This window comes from Mytilus trossulus, chromosome 9 (assembly GCF_036588685.1).
Source record: "Mytilus trossulus isolate FHL-02 chromosome 9, PNRI_Mtr1.1.1.hap1, whole genome shotgun sequence".
NCBI lineage: Eukaryota > Metazoa > Mollusca > Bivalvia > Mytilida > Mytilidae > Mytilus > Mytilus trossulus.
In genome coordinates, this window is record NC_086381.1 from 53453127 (window position 1) to 53473497 (window position 20371).

General features: G+C 31.4%; 1 protein-coding gene and 1 long non-coding RNA gene across 3 annotated transcripts in view; one reads left to right on the plus strand and one right to left on the minus strand.

Moving 5' to 3' along the window:
* Window positions 1-901: 901 nt before the first annotated feature.
* Window positions 902-3549, minus strand: LOC134683123 (uncharacterized). The gene is made up of 2 exons (XR_010100953.1): window positions 3178-3549; window positions 902-1731 (listed from the first exon to the last, which is right to left on the minus strand). It is a non-coding gene; the product is annotated as an uncharacterized LOC134683123 (long non-coding RNA).
* A 68-nt stretch (window positions 3550-3617) lies between these two features.
* LOC134683122 (TNF receptor-associated factor 6-like) overlaps window positions 3618-20371 on the plus strand; it is a 38121-nt gene continuing 21367 nt past the window's right edge. The window contains exon 1 of one of the 2 annotated variants that reach the window (XM_063542236.1): window positions 3618-3749. The gene's annotated coding sequence lies outside the window, so the exon portion shown is untranslated. Of the gene's footprint in view, window positions 3750-3862; window positions 3958-20371 lie in introns of those variants that run through there. The other variant, XM_063542238.1, reaches the window with a different exon arrangement.

Here is a 20371-nt window from a genome sequence, read left to right on the forward strand (position 1 = left end):
TAGCATCACTTTGCAGATATCACATGAAACTTGCATCGACAAGATAGTTCCATGTTTTAGTTGTTTACATTTTTGACAACTCAATACTACAATATGTGTTATTTTCTATATCAACTTACTGAATCCATTTATTATGGTAAAATTATTGAAATATATGGAACTGAATATTACAATGGTTTGGCACCATCAACAATCAGAGTTATAGCCTAAACTAAAATCAAATTTGGTGTTAGTTACTAGAGCACACCATCATCAATTAAAGTTGCTATTTGGCATTTTTAAATAATAAAGCAAACAGACAACTCAATTCAGATGAAGGAGAATGCAGAGAAATGTGATAAAATGATATCTCATATAAAAATGGATGTAATGGAAGTTTACACAAAAGAGGCTGCCGGGTAAAGTAAATCAATTAAGTTTAATTTCCTCTTTTTACATTTTTATCCAAACATGCTTTACTAGTACTTCTACTACTTGGATGAAAAACATAAAGCAGTTTTGATGTGTACATAAATATCATTGTTAACAAAATTATATACTACTTCCAAAACTTTATCATAAAAAGGAATATCCTCTTGTTGTGCTAACTGTTTAACTTGAAATATATTTTTTGAAAAAGAACATCATATTTGATTAAACTTGGTAGGACAACAATATTGATCCATGAATCAAAGCAAAAGTTCCTCAGAGAATATAAAAGTTTTTTTTATTTACTAATCATCATCATTTTTATTATCCTAATTATATTGAATTTGTAAATTAGAAATGTGACATGAATAAATTATAATCAGAAAGAATAAAGTTAAAAAAGTAATTGTGTAAAATATTTTCAAATTAAATAAGAAAACGAAGCTTTCATATTCAAAATTTTGAATTATAGTGACTTGTGATTATTCATTAAAAAAAATATTTTTTTTCAGTAAATGCTTGATATTATTGGCAAATTAAGACATAAAGACATTAAAATAGAATAAGTATAATATCAAGTCTTACCTGAAAACAGGTTTGACAAATTTGTTACCTTTGGTTACCGTTAAGTTCATACTAATAAAGAGGGACAGCTCTTTTCATAATAAAACATCATTACCTAGTTATTGAGTCACACAAAAACAGTATTCTGAATAAAAACATTAATAAATATAAAATGTATTCAAAGGGAACTTTCCTGTTTATCTAGGTTTATCCTCTCTAAAAAGTTGTCATTTAAAGATGTTTGTTTTCCCTTTTTTATTAGTCAGATCATGAACACGAAGCATTTTCTCTTTTTTTTCGTTGGTAAATGTTATACTAAGCCACGCACGTTCAATAAACTAGTAATTGTTATTCATCAAGACTTTATCAATATTGTGTTCATAATTGTTATGATCTCTCTCGGCTAAAAAGAAAGCATATCTGCAAGACATGCAGTCTATCTCATATTTGAATGTATTGAACACTAGCTTTGTTAATGAATCCTGTTTCCGGTGCTCTTTCGTGAAGTCACTGAGAAAGCTGTAGTATGCTTTGAAATTGTTGGCTCAAGAAGTCCGCCATGTTTGTTTGTCATCAAAAAGGTTGTTTGACGTGACCTGGAAAATTCCCACTCAAAAAAACAAAAAACACCTTCTTCGTATGCATGTTCCTTCTAAATTTTCTTTTTGTTTCATGGCAATTTTCTTCGCTCTTGTTGTTTGCACTTCGCAAAACTGTATGCAATCCAGCTCTTCACAGAAACGATGATACAGGTCTTTTCTGAAGAAGAAGGAGGGCTAAATATGAAAACTAAAATTATTTTTTGCGATATTCTAAACGTAAGGTAATGTTGCATGTGTATGGTGTGAGCACCAAACGTAAACATATTTTGCATGTGTATGGTGTAAGCACCAAAAAAAAAAGTAAAAAAAAAAAGGTAAACATCACGCACGTGTCAGGAAAGGAAGGTGTTTTCCAAAATTTATTTAAAAACAGATCTAAATTTGGAATTTGGAGCAGGTAAAGTTTGTTATCACAGTGCATACTTATTTCCAGCAAAAGAATCGTGGATTGTCGTGATGTTTTTGTTTATGTCATGTTATTTCATTATTTATATAACGTTCAAATACAATATAAAAATATTTTATGTCATATAAGTGAGAGATTTAGCTAGCTATAACACCTGTTTAATCCACAATTTTCTACGTAGGCAAATGTCTATTCCAAAGTCAGGAACATATGAGTTGCTTTCCATGCATTCGTTTGATCTTTTGATTTTGTCATGCATTTGATATTGGACTTTCTTTTTTTTTAAATTTTCCTTGGATCTCAATATTTTGGTTATTTTACTTTTCAGTCTATAATGATATGGAATGGTGGCAGGAATGATAAGTCATTAATGATATTGGTAACTTATGCATCAAAATTATGGATCTAGTTAACAGAAGATTGATTAAGATTGATCATTTTGAAAAAATATAAATCATCGAAAGTGTAAAATTTCAAGTCTAACTCGCCTTTTAAAGTAATGTATATGTACAAATGTAATCTAAATTAATTTTGTGCAAATGCAACTAAAAAGCACGTAGCTTCTTTATTCTGAAATTAATGAAAAGACTGACCAGAATATATGTCACGTGAAAGAGTCATACAAGGGGAAGGATATCATGGTGATGTGTAATGAGCCGATACCACGAGTGGACCAGCAAAGAAATGAATTGATTAAATTGCTTGCCTAGCACCAAGTGATAAATATTAAATCGGCACACCAATTTAGAATCATATAGCATCATGCAATAACACTATTTTGCTGTGAGCGGTATGATCAGCGTACTCTCACAGACAGTATTTTGTCACATATTATAAAACATGGCACGAAAACAAGATATGAATTTAGTGTAAAAAACTAGACAACGGTGTTTGTCTGAGTGAAGCAGGAAAAATAGTAGCTCTATAAGGAGGGCGGTCACTCTGTCCCCCTAAATTCCGCCTCTAAAAAAAACCAACAGTCGATTAGTAAAACGAAGAATCTCATCAGTAGCCTCCTTACATCAAAGTTGAAAGAAAAATACCTTTGAAAGTTTCCAAACTTGAGAAAAAAGGCAGCAATAGACTGACCGTCATGACGTCCAGTGCCGAGTCTTGTCAAACATTGTATAACAGTGTCTTGACTTTAATCATTGTTTACGTTCTAACTTCACATACGACTGAATTTAAAATACATACCTAGACAAACTGAACAACAGATAAGCAGTTACTGTATTTTTCCTATGTGAAACGGATTTAAAACTGTTACTTTTGTTCAAAACATATTCCCGGAATGAAAAGACACAATACAATCTGCTATAGTAGTCTCAGTTACAATGCATTAAAATAATTACCTTTTCTGGTACATCCTGAATAACTCTGTCCAATTTTAGCGTTGGTATTTCCTATATTGCATTTCTGGTCAGTCGGCCGGTTGATGTGTATAAATCAAAAAAGCTTTAATAAAGGGGAATTTTTTGATGACGTAGGTTTTAATTTTTGAGTCATTTCATCGATTTACAAATAGAAAAAAATATTTATGACAGCATAAACTGAGGCGTCATTTCAACTGTTCATGTCCAACTGTTGTAGAGCCCGCCTGTACTCAAGAAATTCCGGAGTGCATTTGGTGACATAGTCCGGGAATTGTTTTTAATTTAGAACTTGGGAATTTCCCTTAGTAAAGCTTATTGGATAAACTGTGACTTGAAGAAGGAAGTAGCCTGTAGCAGCCGATTTCCAAGTAATTTAGCAGAAATTTTCAAATTAAGGTGAGGCCTTTAAATAAAATTTACAAATATCAAAACATGTTTGATCTGCCAATCTCGACTGAGCTTTGGTAAAGTTTGAATAACGTGTTTAACCCAAGCATGACGTAAAAATGAGGAGTGGGTTCATTGCACTTATCCATATGCAGTGTGCAAAACTAGATGACAGCCTTTAAAACATTACATTTTATAACAATATTTCTTAAAGCAGGTTAACTGTAATATGTTATACCACTTTATTTACTTAAATATATAATAGTGCAAGGTCATGTCTATTCATTGCTATTGTTTCTTTAAAAAAAAACTTGCTTGGAAATTGATAATATATGCAGAAATCCTAGAAATTCCCATTATTTTAACCACTTGATCAGTTTCACTGTCATAACAGTAATGTTTCCCAGAAAAGACAAATTATACTTGTGTATAATTAAAGAGTAAATATAACATTGAAATATTTAATAGCTGGATTTAATTTTAACCATTGTTAACTATTAAAAGGAGCAGGTGACCCACCACCACCACCTTTTGAAGAAGAAAACATGGTTAATGCAAAGACTGCTCCTTTTATCCACGTTCAGCATGATAGATTATGTTTGTTTCAAAAATTCAGTTAGTCCCCAGTTTTTGATGGGCTTCATGTTCATGGTGTTGCTAATTACTTCTCTAGTTTTCCTATAACAGTTGTGCATTTTTTGTGCTTTGGTTTGTCATTTTTCATTTTTAGCCATGCATGAAGACATTGACCTTTTCATTTTGGAATGGAATTACTAATATGATTGTATTGTTTTAACATGTTTTATTTTTATTGCATCCAGAGTTTAAATTTAGAAATGGATTTTTAAAAACATTTTTTAATGAGCATACAACCATGACAAAAGTTTTTAGTTTGCCATTGGAAAATGAAACTCCAAGGAAGGATATGACTTTATTATTAAAATAAATTTCATGGTAATTGAAACTGGAACTTACACATGTTTCATTGTTACATGTATATTTAACTCATCTAAAACAACCTTATAAAGCCATTTTATTACATGTATAATGTAAAATTTAATATTAATATGAATTGTTCTCCATGGAGGTAATTTTAAAGTAAACATCTGTTTGTTTACATCAGAAAATAGTGATACCTAAAGTAATAAACATTGGTCAGGAAGTTTAAAAATGGTGAATTTGCAATTTAAAATTTGACAAGTACAATGTAAGATTGTCTTAAAAGCAAAGATTAAGGAACAACATTCAGATTGCAATCTTGTAATTAACTGATCCATTGATCTGTCTATAGGCTTAAATGCTCAACAGCTGATCTTTGAAATTTTAAAAAAACTCAAAAGATGCAAGATGCTCAGAAACAATGCACAAATTTATTTCACTCCATATGCATGTTTTGACATTCTGCTGAAACTGGAGTTGTAATACAATACTGATTCTTTCATTCTGTTACTTCAGTCTGTGGTAAGACATCAATCATTGTCAATATTAATAGATATGAAAACTTTGTCCAACCTTCAACAATGTTCCAGAAATTTAACCAAACCAAACTTCAACATGCTTCCTTCTTTTCATAAGAAGACAGTATCAGTACAATCTACATGTAGATCAAGATTTTGAAAATTTATTGTTCTCCCCAGGGCATTTAGGCATCATGGTAATGTGATGCTATGATAACTATATTGCTTGAATGTGTCACTTTCTGAAATTAACCTCTTATTATATAGATAATGTTTTGAACACAGGGGGTAATTTTGATATTTTATTGGTAAGGGTGTGCCATTTTTGCCTCAAAAAACGTACCCATTTTAATGTAACATTCACTGAAATTCAGTACCTACAGTTATATAAATATTTAAGAAAGAATGACCTATACTTATATACAATATTTAAAATATGACCCATGCATATATAAGCACTAACTCAGCATCACTCATAATTCAAAAATATACCAGCTAAAATGATTTGATTTAATTTAATATAATAATTGACCATTAATAATGTAAGATTCACAATAGCATATTTATATATGATATGTAGATCATACCCCAAATCAATATACAGTTATCAAATGTAATTTGTAAATGCATTTAAATATAGGATGTCAGTAAAAAGGAAGGTAATTTTTATATAATATCTTGCAAAATTATCAATAATAGGAAGTTACCCCTGTGGTTATGAATGTGCTGCTATTTCTTCTAGAAACGAGAAGGTTATGAAGGTATTTCATAATTCCATATTTACCAGAAATAATCAGAAATATCTGACACTGTAATATTTTTTTCTACATTTTTTCTATATTTTCCTACATTGTACATTAGGATTCATTATTGCTTTTTTGCAGTTTTCATTTCTGGATTTATCTTCACCAGGATTTCTCAAAGCTTTCATCTACTCACATAATTTTAAAGTGAGAGACAATGAAAGGTGGCTGACTATTAATAATTAAGTTATTTAAAAAAAACCATACAATCTTGTCATGCTTGTGGACAGTTGTCTCATTGGCAATCATACCACATCTTCTTTTTGTCGAGCCTTCGACTTTAGTCGAAAAAGCGAGACTAAGCGATCCTACTTTCCGTCGTCGTCGGCGGCGGCGTCCACAAATATTCACTCTGTGGTTAAAGTTTTTGAAATTTTAATAACTTTCTTAAACTATACTGGATTTCTACCAAACTTGGACAGAAGCTTCTTTATGATCATATGATACATGTAGTATCAAGAAGTAAATTTTGTAAAAATAAAATTCCATTTTTTCCGTATTTTACTTATAAATGGACTTAGTTTTTCTGCAGGGAAACATTACATTCACTCTGTGGTTAAAGTTTTTAGAATTTTAATAACTTTCTTAAACTATCCTTGGTTTGTACCAAACTTAGACAGAAGCTTGTTTATGATGATAAGATAGTATCCAGAAGTAAATTTTGTAAAAATAAAATTCCATTTTTTCTATATTTTACTTATAAATGGACTTAGTATTTTTCTGCGGGGAAACATAATATTCACTCTGTGGTTAAAGTTTTTTAGAATTTTAATTTCTTTCTTAAACTATCCTTTGTTTGTACCAAACTTGGACAGAAGCTTGTTTATGATCATAAGATAGTATCCAGAAGTAAATTTTGTAAAAATAAAATTCCATTTTTTCTGAATTTTACTTTTAAATTGACTTAGTTTTTCTGCGGGGAAACATTACATTCACTCTGTGGTTAAAGTTTTTAAAATTTTAATAACTTTCTTTTACTATCCTGGGTTTGTACCATACTTGGACAGAAGCTTATTTATGATCATAAGATTGTTTCCAGAAGTAAATTTTGTAAAAAGATAACTCCATTTTTCTGTATTTTACTTTTTAAATGGACTTAGATTTTCTTCCAGTTAACATTACATACAGTCTGCAGTTCAAGTTTTCAAAACATTTATTAGATTCAATAACTATCCTAGATTTTTACCAAATTTGGACAGAAGCTTCTTACAATCAAAAGATAGTATCAAGAGGAATATTTTTATTGATTTTTTTCCTCATTTTTGTTGAGCCTGTGATTTACAGCAATAGTAGGCGAGACACTGGGTTCCGCGGAACTCTTACAAATTTTTTATATGAAACATATGATATTAAAGAACTGTTAATAGGTGAGCACTTATAAAAGGGTAGGTGGGGAATCCCTATAAAACCTAATGGTCTTTTTATCTTATCATGCTTATCTAGTATTCTATTCAATTTCATTTTGTTCGAACATTTATTGTATATATGTACATGTATAATACATGTTAAATTTGATTGACAAAATAACCATTTAAATTGAAACTTTTAAAAACACTTAACAACTCAAATCATTTTTCATTCAGACAGTTGCATGTTTTTTAAGTGTAGATCAGATCTGCTTACCCTTCCAGAGCACCTGAGACCACCCCTAGTTTTTGGTGGGGTTCGTGTTGTTTATTCTTTAGTTTTCTATGTTGTGTCATGTGTACTATTGTTTTTCTGTTTGTCTTTTTCATTTTTAGCCATGGCGTTGTCAGTTTGTTTTAGATTTATGAGTTTGACTGTCCCTTTGGTATCTTTCGTCCCTCTTTTAAATGTATCATATGAAAGTGCAAATTATCACCAAATTATAAACTTCCTTTTATGCCCCACCACAAATATACATTTACTATAATTTGTTCAAACTACTGTAACTATTGTTCCATTATATTAATTTTTACATATAGAAACAGTACATCATGGTACATAGAGGGGTTTTGGTATAAATTATGATTTGGTCTTATTCATTTGAAGGTACATGTACATATTTATTAGAAACTTAAGTGAACTCTCACTTGTTCAGTTCTCTTGTGTTGTTTAAGTTTTTCAGCAGCATATTGGTACTGTAACCTGCATTTTACACTCAACTGATAGGGTTAAAACCTTTGGTACATGTACTTTTTTTTTATTTTACATGTTATACATACAACCATTGATGGCCTCTTGTTGGGTTGTTTTCTCTTTGAGACATAATCCCTTTTCCCTTCTCTATTCTATACAATGTGGTATTCATAAACAATATATGCATGACATCACATATATATGTATAAGAACGTCTGAGCCAGTGACAACTCTACAACAGATTTATCCATTGGATCACCAGCAGTGATGGTGATACATGGCTGTGTACATTATGTATATACAACTCGTCTAAACATCAACCCAACAATGTTATATCTGTTAATATGCTTTTGCAAATTTTTTGTTCTTCCCATCGCCGGGATTCAAACCCATGCTACTGAGATATCATGACATTAAATCGCCTGCACTGTAGCCGTCCCGCTAGACCACACGACCACCTGGGCTTGAAATGAAATGAAGCTTTTGGTGGCCGGGTGTTTCCTTTCAACGTCAGTTTTAATCTAGCGTCGTACTACAGTACATGATATATAAGGCATGGAGATGTTATTTTTTCAGATCAGCTAAATTATCTATATAACATGTATATATATATGTTCCAGACCATTTGACCGTATGCGTATTTTGAATAAGTACGCATACGGTCCAAATACTCATACGGTCAAATGGTCTGGAACATATATACATGATATATAGATAATGGGTAAGTAGGTAGGCATTTTCTTTTTTTTTTTCAAAAAAAGAAATTGAAGTATCAGATGTTTATGAGTCTTCATGCCTATTTGATTAAAAAAAAACTTCTTCAAATCAGGACAATAAAAGAATTTGAGTAGGCAGCTTTTTTCTCGGTAGGTAGCGTTTGGGCAAACAAACCTATTATTTATTATGGCCTTGTCAGATCCTTGTAATCAAAGTGTGGACACAGGATATGTATTTCATTTAGAATAGATTTTACTGACCAGGTTCTTAAGACAGGCATTGAAATGTCAATTTTTTTTTTTAGATCTAAACATTCATTCTTGATTAGTGCTGATGTGAAATCATACCACCTTAATCCTTGAACTTTATTTTGTTAACTTTAAATAACTTTAATTCCTTCTTCATTAAACCTTTACACTGTTTTTGATAATTATCTTATGATCATCATCAATTCATTGATCAAAAACAACTGTAACCTGATTTAAAGCTCTATGTATTGTGGCCAATGTTCACACATGCCAAGAACTTTTTTGCACTAAGCATTTTTCTATTGTGACTCATGAACTCTTTGTTTGGATATGTAAACTTTCTGAGAGATCTATGTCAACACTGAATATAAATGGTCTGGTAACAGTTTGTTAGTATGAAAGTAATGTATTTTCTCGTTTGAATTGTTTTACATTGTCTTATCTGGGCCTTTTATAGCTGACTATATGTGGTATGGGCTTTGCTCATTGTTGAAGGCCGTACGGTGACCTATAATTGTCAATGTTTGTGTCATTTTGGTCGTTGGTGGATAGTTGTCTCATTAGCAATCATACCACATCTTCTTTTATATATGTAATTTTCCATATATAATCTATATTTCTACTGGTTATTAATCTAACATTGTTGGGTTGATGTTTAGACGAGTTGTATGTACTGGTTATTAATCTATTCATTTGTATGTGTCAGGTTTTGGGTTGTCTTAGTTTATCCAGAGAATGGCAAAGTCGCTATTATGGCCATGAAGGCCATCTGCCAGATCTGGTGATCTCTAGATGTTGTATCTTTGTTATCTTGTATTGTTGGACTGCTGTCATGTTGAAATTTACAGCACTTAACATTGTAATACGATTTTTATTTTGAAATGAAATGTTCTCCAGATTTCTTGATAAATGATATTGGTACTTTCTATATACATGTACAAGTTGATAGGATGTGTCGCTGGAATAGGTCACCTTTTTAAGCTTAAAAATATGTAAATACATACATGTATGTAGGTGGGGAAAACTATCAGAAATATATGATAAAGTTTTGTCTGTCATCTTTATATGGTGTTCCTGGCTGTTTTTATCAACCCTTTTTAGCTCACCTGGCCCGAAGGGCCAAGTGAGCTTTTCTCATCACTTGGCCTCGGGCGTCCGTCGTCGTCCGTCGTCCTGCGTCCGTCGTCGTTAACTTTTACAAAAATCTTCTCCTCTGAAACTGCTGGGCCAAATTAATCCAAACTTGGCCATAATCATCATTTGGGTATCTAGTTTAAAAATTGTGTGACGTGACCCCGCCAACCAACCAAGATGGCCGCCACGGCTAAAAATAGAACATGGGGGTAAAATGCAGTTTTTGGCTTATAACTCAAAAACCAAAGCATTTAGAGCAAATCTGACAGGGGTAAAAATGTTCATCAGGTCAAGATCTATCTGCCCTGAAATTTTCAGATGAATCAGACAACCTGTTGTTGGGTTGCTGCCCCTGAATTGGTAATTTTAGGGAAATTTTGCTGTTTTTGGTTATTATCTTGAATATTATTATAGATAGAGATAAACTGTTAACAACAATAATGTTCAGCAAAGTAAGATCTACAAATAAGTCACATAATCAAAGTGGTCAGTTGACCCCTTTAGGAGTTATTGCCCTTTATAGTCAATTTTTAACCATTTTTCGTAAATCTTAGTAGTCTTTTACAAAAATCTTCTTCTCTGAAACTACCAGGCCAAATTTAAACAAACTTGTTCGCAATCATCATTGGGTTATCTAGTTTAAAAAATGTGTGGCGTGACCCGGCCAACCAACCAAGATGGCCACCATGGCTAAAAATAGAACATAGGGGTAAAATGCAGTTTTTGGCTTATAACTCAAAAACCAAAGCATTTAGAGCAAATCTAACAGGGAGTAAAACTGTTTATCAGATCAAGATCTATCTGCCATGAAATTTTCAGATGGATCAGACAAACCGCTGTTTGGTTGATGCCCCTGAATTAGTCATTTTAAGGAAATTTCGCCGTTTTTTGTTATTATCTTGAATATTATTATAGATAGAGATAAACTGTAAAGAGCAACAATGTACAGCAAAGTAAGACTTAAAAATAAGTCAACATGACCTAAATGGTCAATTGACCCCATAGGGAGTTATTGCCCTTTAAAGTCAATTTTTAACAATTTTCATAAAATTTGTAAATTTTAATTAACATTTTCGACTGAAACTCTTAGGCCAAGTTCAATATAGATAGAATGTTTGTAAGCAGCAAGAATGTTCAGTAAAGTAAGATGTACAAACACATCACCATCACCAAAACACAATTTTGTCATGAATTCAAATGCGTCCTTTGTTTAATATTCACATAGACCAAGGTGAGCGACACAGGCTCTTTGGAGCCTCTAGTTTTTCTTTTGGCTTTTTGGTATTCCACTCTTACATTACATACCATTACCTACCACATAACCCAAACAGTATTGGAAAAGGTTTTATTTTCACCTGCACAATATATGCAAATGTAAACATTTTAAACATCTAAATTATATGAAAAGATTGGGGTAACAGAACCCCAGTAGCACCCAGCACCCCTATCAATTAATATAAGTATTGAAGTAGCCCTCCCCCTTGAGGTCTCATTGACAGCAATTCTGAAATGTATTATATTTTAAACAATTGTAGTATGTTGTACATGTACGTATACATATTTTTTTAAGAACATGTATTTAAGAGATATTAATCGCTTGCAGTTAAATTTATAAATGACGCTCTACTAACAGTAAAACTGTAACACGGTCAGTGTGTCATATAGCAATGTGTTACATATAATATACATGTACATGTATGTGTATTGTTTCACCTCAGATATGTGTCAGTGGAATGTGTCATTCCTTGTGTATGTTTGTGAAATACCACCACCTTTTAAAGGATGTTCATGGACAGATTAAGTTCGGTAAGGGTTAAATGCATATGAAAAACTCAGGAAATTTATTTGAAAGTTTTTTACAAAGAGATATTTAAGAATAAATGACCCCCAATCTCCACTCCAGTTGTTGTCTGCTCTATTGGTGGGTTGTTGTCTCTGACACATCACCCATTTTCATTCTCAATTTTACTTGTAAAAATACCAGCAAATCACCTTGTGTGTACTGTAAAAAGTGTTGTTTGACAAGAATAGTTAGGCCTAATGCAAGTGATGCACTTTTATGTATTTGCATTAAACATGGCAGATATACCTTTCTGGTCAAAAACTTGCAAATAGGCTAGTATATACTTCGTTAGTGAAACAGCATTTACATTGTAGATCTTAAGCTGTGGTTCCTTATGTCGTGACATCTCTGTTTTTCAGAATGATCAATTTATAAGTTAAATTAGAGTTGATTAAACTATCTACAAAAATGTTAATTGTAACCTTGATGAACTTGTATGAAACTTTATAATGATTAGTACCGGAAGGCAGTCATTTAGCTTATGGCTTCCCTTGATAAAGTACAATGAGTGAAGTAAGTGGAACTTTATCGATCTATGCTACAGACTATGGAGTTCATTAAATATAGGTTATTGGTCAAAGAACATGTGACTTTGTTTATATGGATAATGATTTTAATAGACAAGACCAGACAATATTTTATTTAAGTCTCACCTCTTCATTATATAAAACATACAAACAGTTGATAAAACAACATCATAAAAACATACAAGAGCCACTCTAAAAAGAATTATGGGAGACTATCTAAAAAGTATATCCAGTATTTACACTAAAATTAGCTATATAGAATACATTTTATAATATACATGTACATATACCTACAAAAAAATGTGGAATCATATTGTGAATTCCTTATTATTCTGACATGGGACATCAATTATTATTTTGGTTCTAGATGAACCACAAAATAACATGTTTAACTAAGTCCATATTTTTATGTAGGTTTTTGATGCTGACTTGAGAAAAACCATATAAAACCAATCAGGTATCTTCGAAAAATACAATTGTTCCTCAATCCACAAAAATTGGTACCCATGAAAATAAGGGATGACATCAAAAGATCGATGTAGGATAAAAAAACTTAAATCAAATAGTTTGGGGGTGGGGGGTGGGGGTCAACATTGCGGTAAGCTTTGTTAATCTAAAATCAAATTTACATGTATCCCTATTGGGCAATAAGTTTTTCCCAAATTAAGTTAAGAGGGGGGTGTGGGGGTCAGTGAAAAAACTATGTGAATTAAGTTTTTTATCCTTCATTGAACTTTTGATGTCATTCCTTAATGAAATTACAGTCAATGACAGTGAGTAGAGCATTTGCTATTATCTTTCTATTCTTGCATCAGACCACCCAGTGATCTATAAAGCATTTGAGGAAGAGTCTGGTCATATATGTACAAAGTCGAAGTACATGTCATTGCCTGACAACTGTTAAAGTATAATAGTACTGAATATTGATTGAAAGTTACTTTTATGAATTATCACAAATGTTATATAATATGTATAAATTGATAGTCATTTATTTGGTCGCTATTCATTGATTTTATACACAAGTTTTCAATTGAGTCTAAAAACTGTTTGACATTATAGAAACCTATACATTAGTGATAGTATACACTGATATGATATGTATAGATTTAGTTATTCAAATTACATGTAGTTTTTAAATTTTTAGGTGTTTTTTTCTGTTGTGTTACTTCCTAGTTGAGGATAATGGACAAATTTACTCCTTTTAATTCATGATATAACAGATGTCTCTGAGAATAATTTGTCTCCTGGACAATAGGTTACTGCTACGATTCTGACACAATGTATAGAAATATGGTCTGCATTATAATCCACTTTTCAAACTTAAGAAACAATTGATAGTTTTGTTATAGAAAACAATTTAAACATGACTTTTGTAAATTATCAAGATTTTCATTAAGATTTTTCATACCGACAATAAACTAGGTTATCTAGATCTGTATACTTTATCTTAGTTAACATGGTAAAATGGTAGGGAAACATCATCTGATTTTAAATTTAATGACCTTCTATTAAAAACATGTTATCAAAAACATTTTGAGGACTTCAAATGAATAAGAGTTCTGTTATAAAGGAAGATAACTCTTGAAGAAGCAAGAACATTATATTTTAACAGACAAATACTCTGAGAATTCAAAGTTACATGTATAACTCTAGAGTGATGGCATTATAAATGTATATTGAATATGGTTTAGGATGACCATGATTTAACATTAGGGCTGATTCATTCGCTGCATCCCTATTGACCTGTCCTTTATAAATATAAGTCCAGTTTATTTGTGGAGAAAACATCTTATTTTTATCTCTACATGTACTTCCTGGTTAAGTACAAAAGGTAGACAACCAATAAGATAGACTTCCTCATTGCAAAGTAAATATATACTTCATTCAATAACGTAAAATATATTACAATGACGTGTATAGCCAAAACCAGAATGTTTAAAGTCAATTTTATTAAAAATGAAGAAAATGGTTAAAAATTAATATGGATTTTTATTTGTATGTTTATTAAATTTAAGGTTTGGCAGAATTGTATATTAGCAGAAATTAAGCATGGAGATTTTTTTCAACATGTATATTATTATAAAATTATCAGTATAAATACATGTGATACAATTTGCAAGAGATCTGATTTCAAATCTAGTTATTGTAGCAATTAATTGAGAGTTTTATCATCATGATCATGTTTTGAATTTGGTAAGGAGGGAATATTGATTTAGAACAAATGGGGAATGCAATGAAGGAGTTTTGTATAAGGGTAATGCTACGTTTTTTATCATTTTTGTCAGTTTCTCAACAAATTAAAACCATGTGGATTTAATAAAGAGTTTTATATAAAGAGTATGGAAGGGACAGGAAGACTCGTCTTTCCTCCAGAATAATGCAATAACAGACAGTTTTCTATTTAGTACATCAGTTTTCTAGCATGTGAAGTTCTTAAGCAGTATGAAACTGCGTTCCTTTAAGCTAATTGATTGTTTCTTAGTTTTAATTTGATAAAGTCATTTGTTACATAATAAATCACATGAAGAAGTGTCAAATGCATCCTCAAGATTAAAGTATAAAAGGAGAGGATGTGTATTTAAATTTTTTTATAAATAACAATGTTAAAGGAAGAATGCATGTGACTTTCTGTTTTTCAATCGAACATTGATTGGTCATTTATTTGGCCAATCAAATTGTGAGTTAGATTTGTACAGGGAACTCAAAACTTCTGTTCACCTCTAGTGTTTCCTGTATTTTTTAATCAATGGATATAATACTGAATCTGCAGTATTGTATTTGTGTAAATTGCAATGAAATACAAATCACTGAAGGGGGAATTTCCTTTTAGAAATGAAATACAAATCACTGAAGGGGGAATTTCCTTTTAGAAATGAAATAATAACAATATGATAATCAGAGAGATCTTTTTCTAGCAGAAATACTTTCTTTTGTCCCCCCTGTTGACAGAATTGATATTCAGGGTCATATTGGAAGTTTTCTTGCAAAAAATAGAGATGAAAGTTCAGACTGACATACGTCAAGGCTGTTTTATAAAATTGTAGATTTTTTACAAATATTTGGAAAAGTAGGTTGTAGTGATCCGATTCCTGTTAAATTAGTTGGCTATTTAAATCACCTTTAAATGAAATATTTATTTGATTGTTTCTTTATGAGTATTTATTATGTAAAAATTGCATCACATGGCCACATTATATGGTATGATAATATCTGTCATCTGTTAGGATTTATAATGGTTACTTTCATAACTGAGTCAAGCATCTGCTACAAACAGTACAAACATTATTTTTTTTTACCAGGGTGATTCACATATATCTGTCAGTCAACAAAAATCTTTAGGATTTAAGATTCTGAAGACATTCTTGAGAGGGGGGAAAAGTGTAATTTTGTCTTTATATGTGTCTAATGACTTTTGTTGTTGTGTGTTACTTAGTGTGTCATAGTGTGTGGGCTTTATCCAGTAGTATTATCTGTTAAAGATGTTGGTGACATATTTGGGTACAATTTGTATTGTACAATGTACTGTCCAACCTTTGAAGAAAAATTCAGTCTTCTGGACCCTACTTACTGTTAGAATATTTATAAGTGCAATGACTTTTTTGGGATTGACTATACTTATTGATAACCAAAACCATTACTATGACTATTCATATATTTTTAACACTAAACCTTCCTGTAAACATAAAATTGGGAATTACCTACTGAATTTTTTTTGAGTGTAGAAACCAACTTTCTGCATGTAGCTTTAGCATTAACAAATTGATCTAAGACAGAATTGATAGTATGCAGTTGAACTGTTGAAGCTAACCTAAATTAAGGTAAACATTATCACTGTACTAGTATACATATTTTAAGGGGCCAGCTGAAGGACGCCTACAGGTGCGGGAGTTTCTTGTTACATTGAAGACCCATGCCTTGGTGGCCTTTGGCTGTAGTCTGCTATATGGTCAGGTTGTTGTCGCTTTGAAACATTCGCCATTTCTATTCTCAATTTTTTTGCAATTGTTATGGAATTTTACGTCTTTTTGAACTTTTAATGTGCATGCCTGCAATGCCACCACTGAAAAAAACTAACTACTTGTTAATGTCCAGTGTCAAATATTAGAGGCATATCAGGATAAGAACATGTAAGTTTGATATAAGTAGAAACCCTGCTTTGTACAAGACGGACATGCTGAGCCTCATTTTCAAAGTACTAGGTCACAGCCCTTAGAAAGCAGTTGTTCATTAAATATTATTTTGATTCAGAGCAGACCATGCAATCTTTTCTCATACTCCTGTATGATATTCTTTGAGTTCCCTGTTATTATTATACCTTCATGACATGTCTGCGCACTGACTAGTCTAGTGCATGGGTCGATGAAATAAATTAATCACGTTGCCTTAAAAATACACAATACATGTGCATGTAAGATGAAAATTATAATTTTGAATCAGTTCTTGGAATTAGTTTATCAATGCCACCACTAAAAGAAAACTAATTGATTTTTTAATGCCCAGTGGCAAATATTCTAGATGAAGATGTAAGTTTGATATAACTAGAAACCCTGCTTTGTACAAGACCAACATGCTGAGCCTCATTTTCAAAGTACTAGGTCACAGCCCTTAGGAAGCAGTTGTTAATTTAACATTATTTTGATTCAGAGCAGACCATGCAGTCTTTTCTTATACTCCTGTATCTGTATGATATTCTTTGAGTTCCCTGTTATTATTACCTCCATGACATGTCTGTGCACTCTGACTAGTTAAGTACATGGGTCTATGAAATAAATTCATCACATTGCCTTAAAAATACACAATGTGCATGTATGTGCACTTGTATTTACATGTATTAAAGATGAAAATTATAATTTTGAATCAGTTAATTCTTGGAATTAATTTATGAATTTCAATATTACTTGGTATTGTAATTATATGGCTGAAGATTATATGATAACATTTGACCTTTATACAGATTGTGATAAACTATCACAAATTTTGAAAAAATGTATCCTTAAACAAGGTTTATATTTGTGAATAATTGTTTTAATCTTAATAAGATTAAATTAAAATGGACATATTAAATAAGTATTTTTTTTTTATCAATAATTAAGTTATGATTTATATCCTTACAAAAAGGATAATTCAAAAGTGTTGATTTTCTCATTCTTATATCAGATTGAATGGACTGACTTTGCTTTAAATAAATGTTGAAAGTGGAAATTGTATGCTTAGAAGTCTTGAAGTTGTATTGTTTTGTATATGGATACATTGAAAGTGGATGTGAATGTTATTAAATGTAAGTTACAAGTATTTTGAATTTTAAGTGATCAAAATATAATTTCTAAGTAATTTTCACACGGTGAGCTTTTATTTGGATACTGGACTGTAATGTTTATTTCTATTTAGAGTTAATATATATATTTATCATATACTTATAGAAAAAAATGGTATAATTGTACCCCACGATAACACTTATTTGAACATATATTTATCATGTTTATTCATTAAAGTCATAAGAAACCTCAAATTAAAAAAAAATATGCATATGTTATTTTATAACTAAATGGACAGTTTTCATTATACAACTTATGTACATATACTTTTTTCTGAGGAAAGTTCTTTAATTTGTCCACATTTAGAAGAAGTTTACTTATTTTTAATTGCTTGCTTCCAGGAAGCAATTCGCCGACATATTTTCCGTATGCATAGTGACCCGAGCGTAACCCTCCTCGTAAAAATCCGGTGACCACAATATGCATGGATCTGTCGTTGAAATAAACAAATATATGATTATACATGTTAAACACGTGCTCAATACCCATGCTTATTGTGATTTGTTTACTATAAGGTGACAATCGGTAAAACTCGGCTTCAAAATATGGCATTTAATGAGCAGCCATATTTGTTAAATCATAACAAAAAGAGAGAAAAAAAATTGACGATTATATGATATATTTAATAATTTGCGAAAATAATGATAAAATCCTGCACAGAGGACTAAGTTTATGATGTATTCATGCATTGGTTCAAGAATTGGACAAACATTATTTTTCACCACTCACTCGTTTCATATGACTTTAAATTTGAAGAATTGCCTTAGCCAGCCCGTGTGATAATGACTTCAGTTATCAACTGCTTCCATTTCATATCAACTGTTTTCCTGTAATATTAGCGGCTGACTTTTTGATGTCATTCAGCCAATTCCTGAAAATATACCCCACTGGTACGTTTCTTTGTGTAAAACTTAACAAAGTCGGATACAAAAAAATGTAAGAATCAGGAAATTATATTATTAAAAAATGCAAACCAAATAGTACAACCAAACCATTTTTTTTAAAAAGTTTTGAATATAGTTTTTTGTCTGTATGTCTTGAAACAAATGATAAAAAGAATATAACATGTAATTTTTCATATCAGACCCCTTTTCAGACCATGGTCAAAAGTGTCCCTCGAGCCTGTCGGCTCTTGGGCTGATATCCTGACGTAGGGATGGTAAGGGGTCTGATATGAAAAATTATATATGTTATAATCATAAACAGTACTAGTATGTACTGTAAACCAATTTGTGGGGTGGTTGAAGTAATTATGCTTTTGAAGTTTTTGGCTATTTTAATGGTGAAATGTTTATCAGATATAAAACATGTGCTCACTGCCTTTAACTGTGTCATGTACGTGAGACTAAAGTGATGTAATGCTGAAAGTCTTTCACCCATATAGTGATCATATCAGAGACATGTATACTAAATTATATATGTCTCTAAAAATATTTTCTGAGATGAGTAAATTTTTAGCATTGAAAAAGAAAAACGTTAGGTGAACTATTATGTTTTGATATTTATACAAGTCAGTGGTCAACTTAAAAAAGAATTAAATGAAAAGAGATGCAGGGTAATATTCAAATGTGTTTTTAAATTTTGTGCACAAATAGAACTTTAATAACATTGTATGCAATATAGATTCATCCCGCTTTGCTCAAAATATGAAGTTAAGGGGGCTCCTGGGTATAAATGAATTTTTTTTTCTAATATAGGATTTCGCTATATTTTTTCATATATGAACTTTATCATATACTTAAAAGAAAAATGAAATAAAAAAATGGGGTCACCGTTCATTTAAGCTAAAATCTGCCTCTGGAAGAAGCATACATTTTTGTTCATGTCCTTTTTAGCTCACCTGGCCCGAAGGGCCAAGTGAGCTTTTCTCATCACTTGTCGTCCGTCGTCGTCCGTCGTCGTCCGTCGTCGTCCGTCGTCCTGCGTCGTTAACTTTTACAAAAATCTTCTCCTCTGAAACTGCTGGGCCAAATTAATCCAAACTTGGCCATAATCATCATTGGGGTATCTATTTTAAAAATTGTGTGGCGTGACCCTGCCAACCAACCAAGATGGCTGCCACAGCTAAAAATAGAACATAGGGGTAAAATGCAGTTTTTGGCTTATAACTCAAAAACCAAAGCATTTAGAGCAAATCTGACATGGGTAAAAATGTTCATCAGGTCAACATCTATCTGCCCTGAAATTTTCAGATGAATCGGACAATCTGTTGTTGGGTTGCTGCCCCTGAATTGGTAATTTTAGGGAAATTTTGCTGTTTTTGGTTATTATCTTGAATATTATTATAGATAGAGACAAACTGTTAACAACAATAATGTTCAGCAAAGTAAGATCTACAAATAAGTCAACATAATCAAAGTGGTCAGTTGACCCCTTTAGAAGTTATTGCCCTTTATAGTCAATTTTTAACCATTTTTCGTAAATCTTAGTAATCTTTTACAAAAATCTTCTTCTCTGAAACTACCGGGCCAAATTTAAACAAACTTG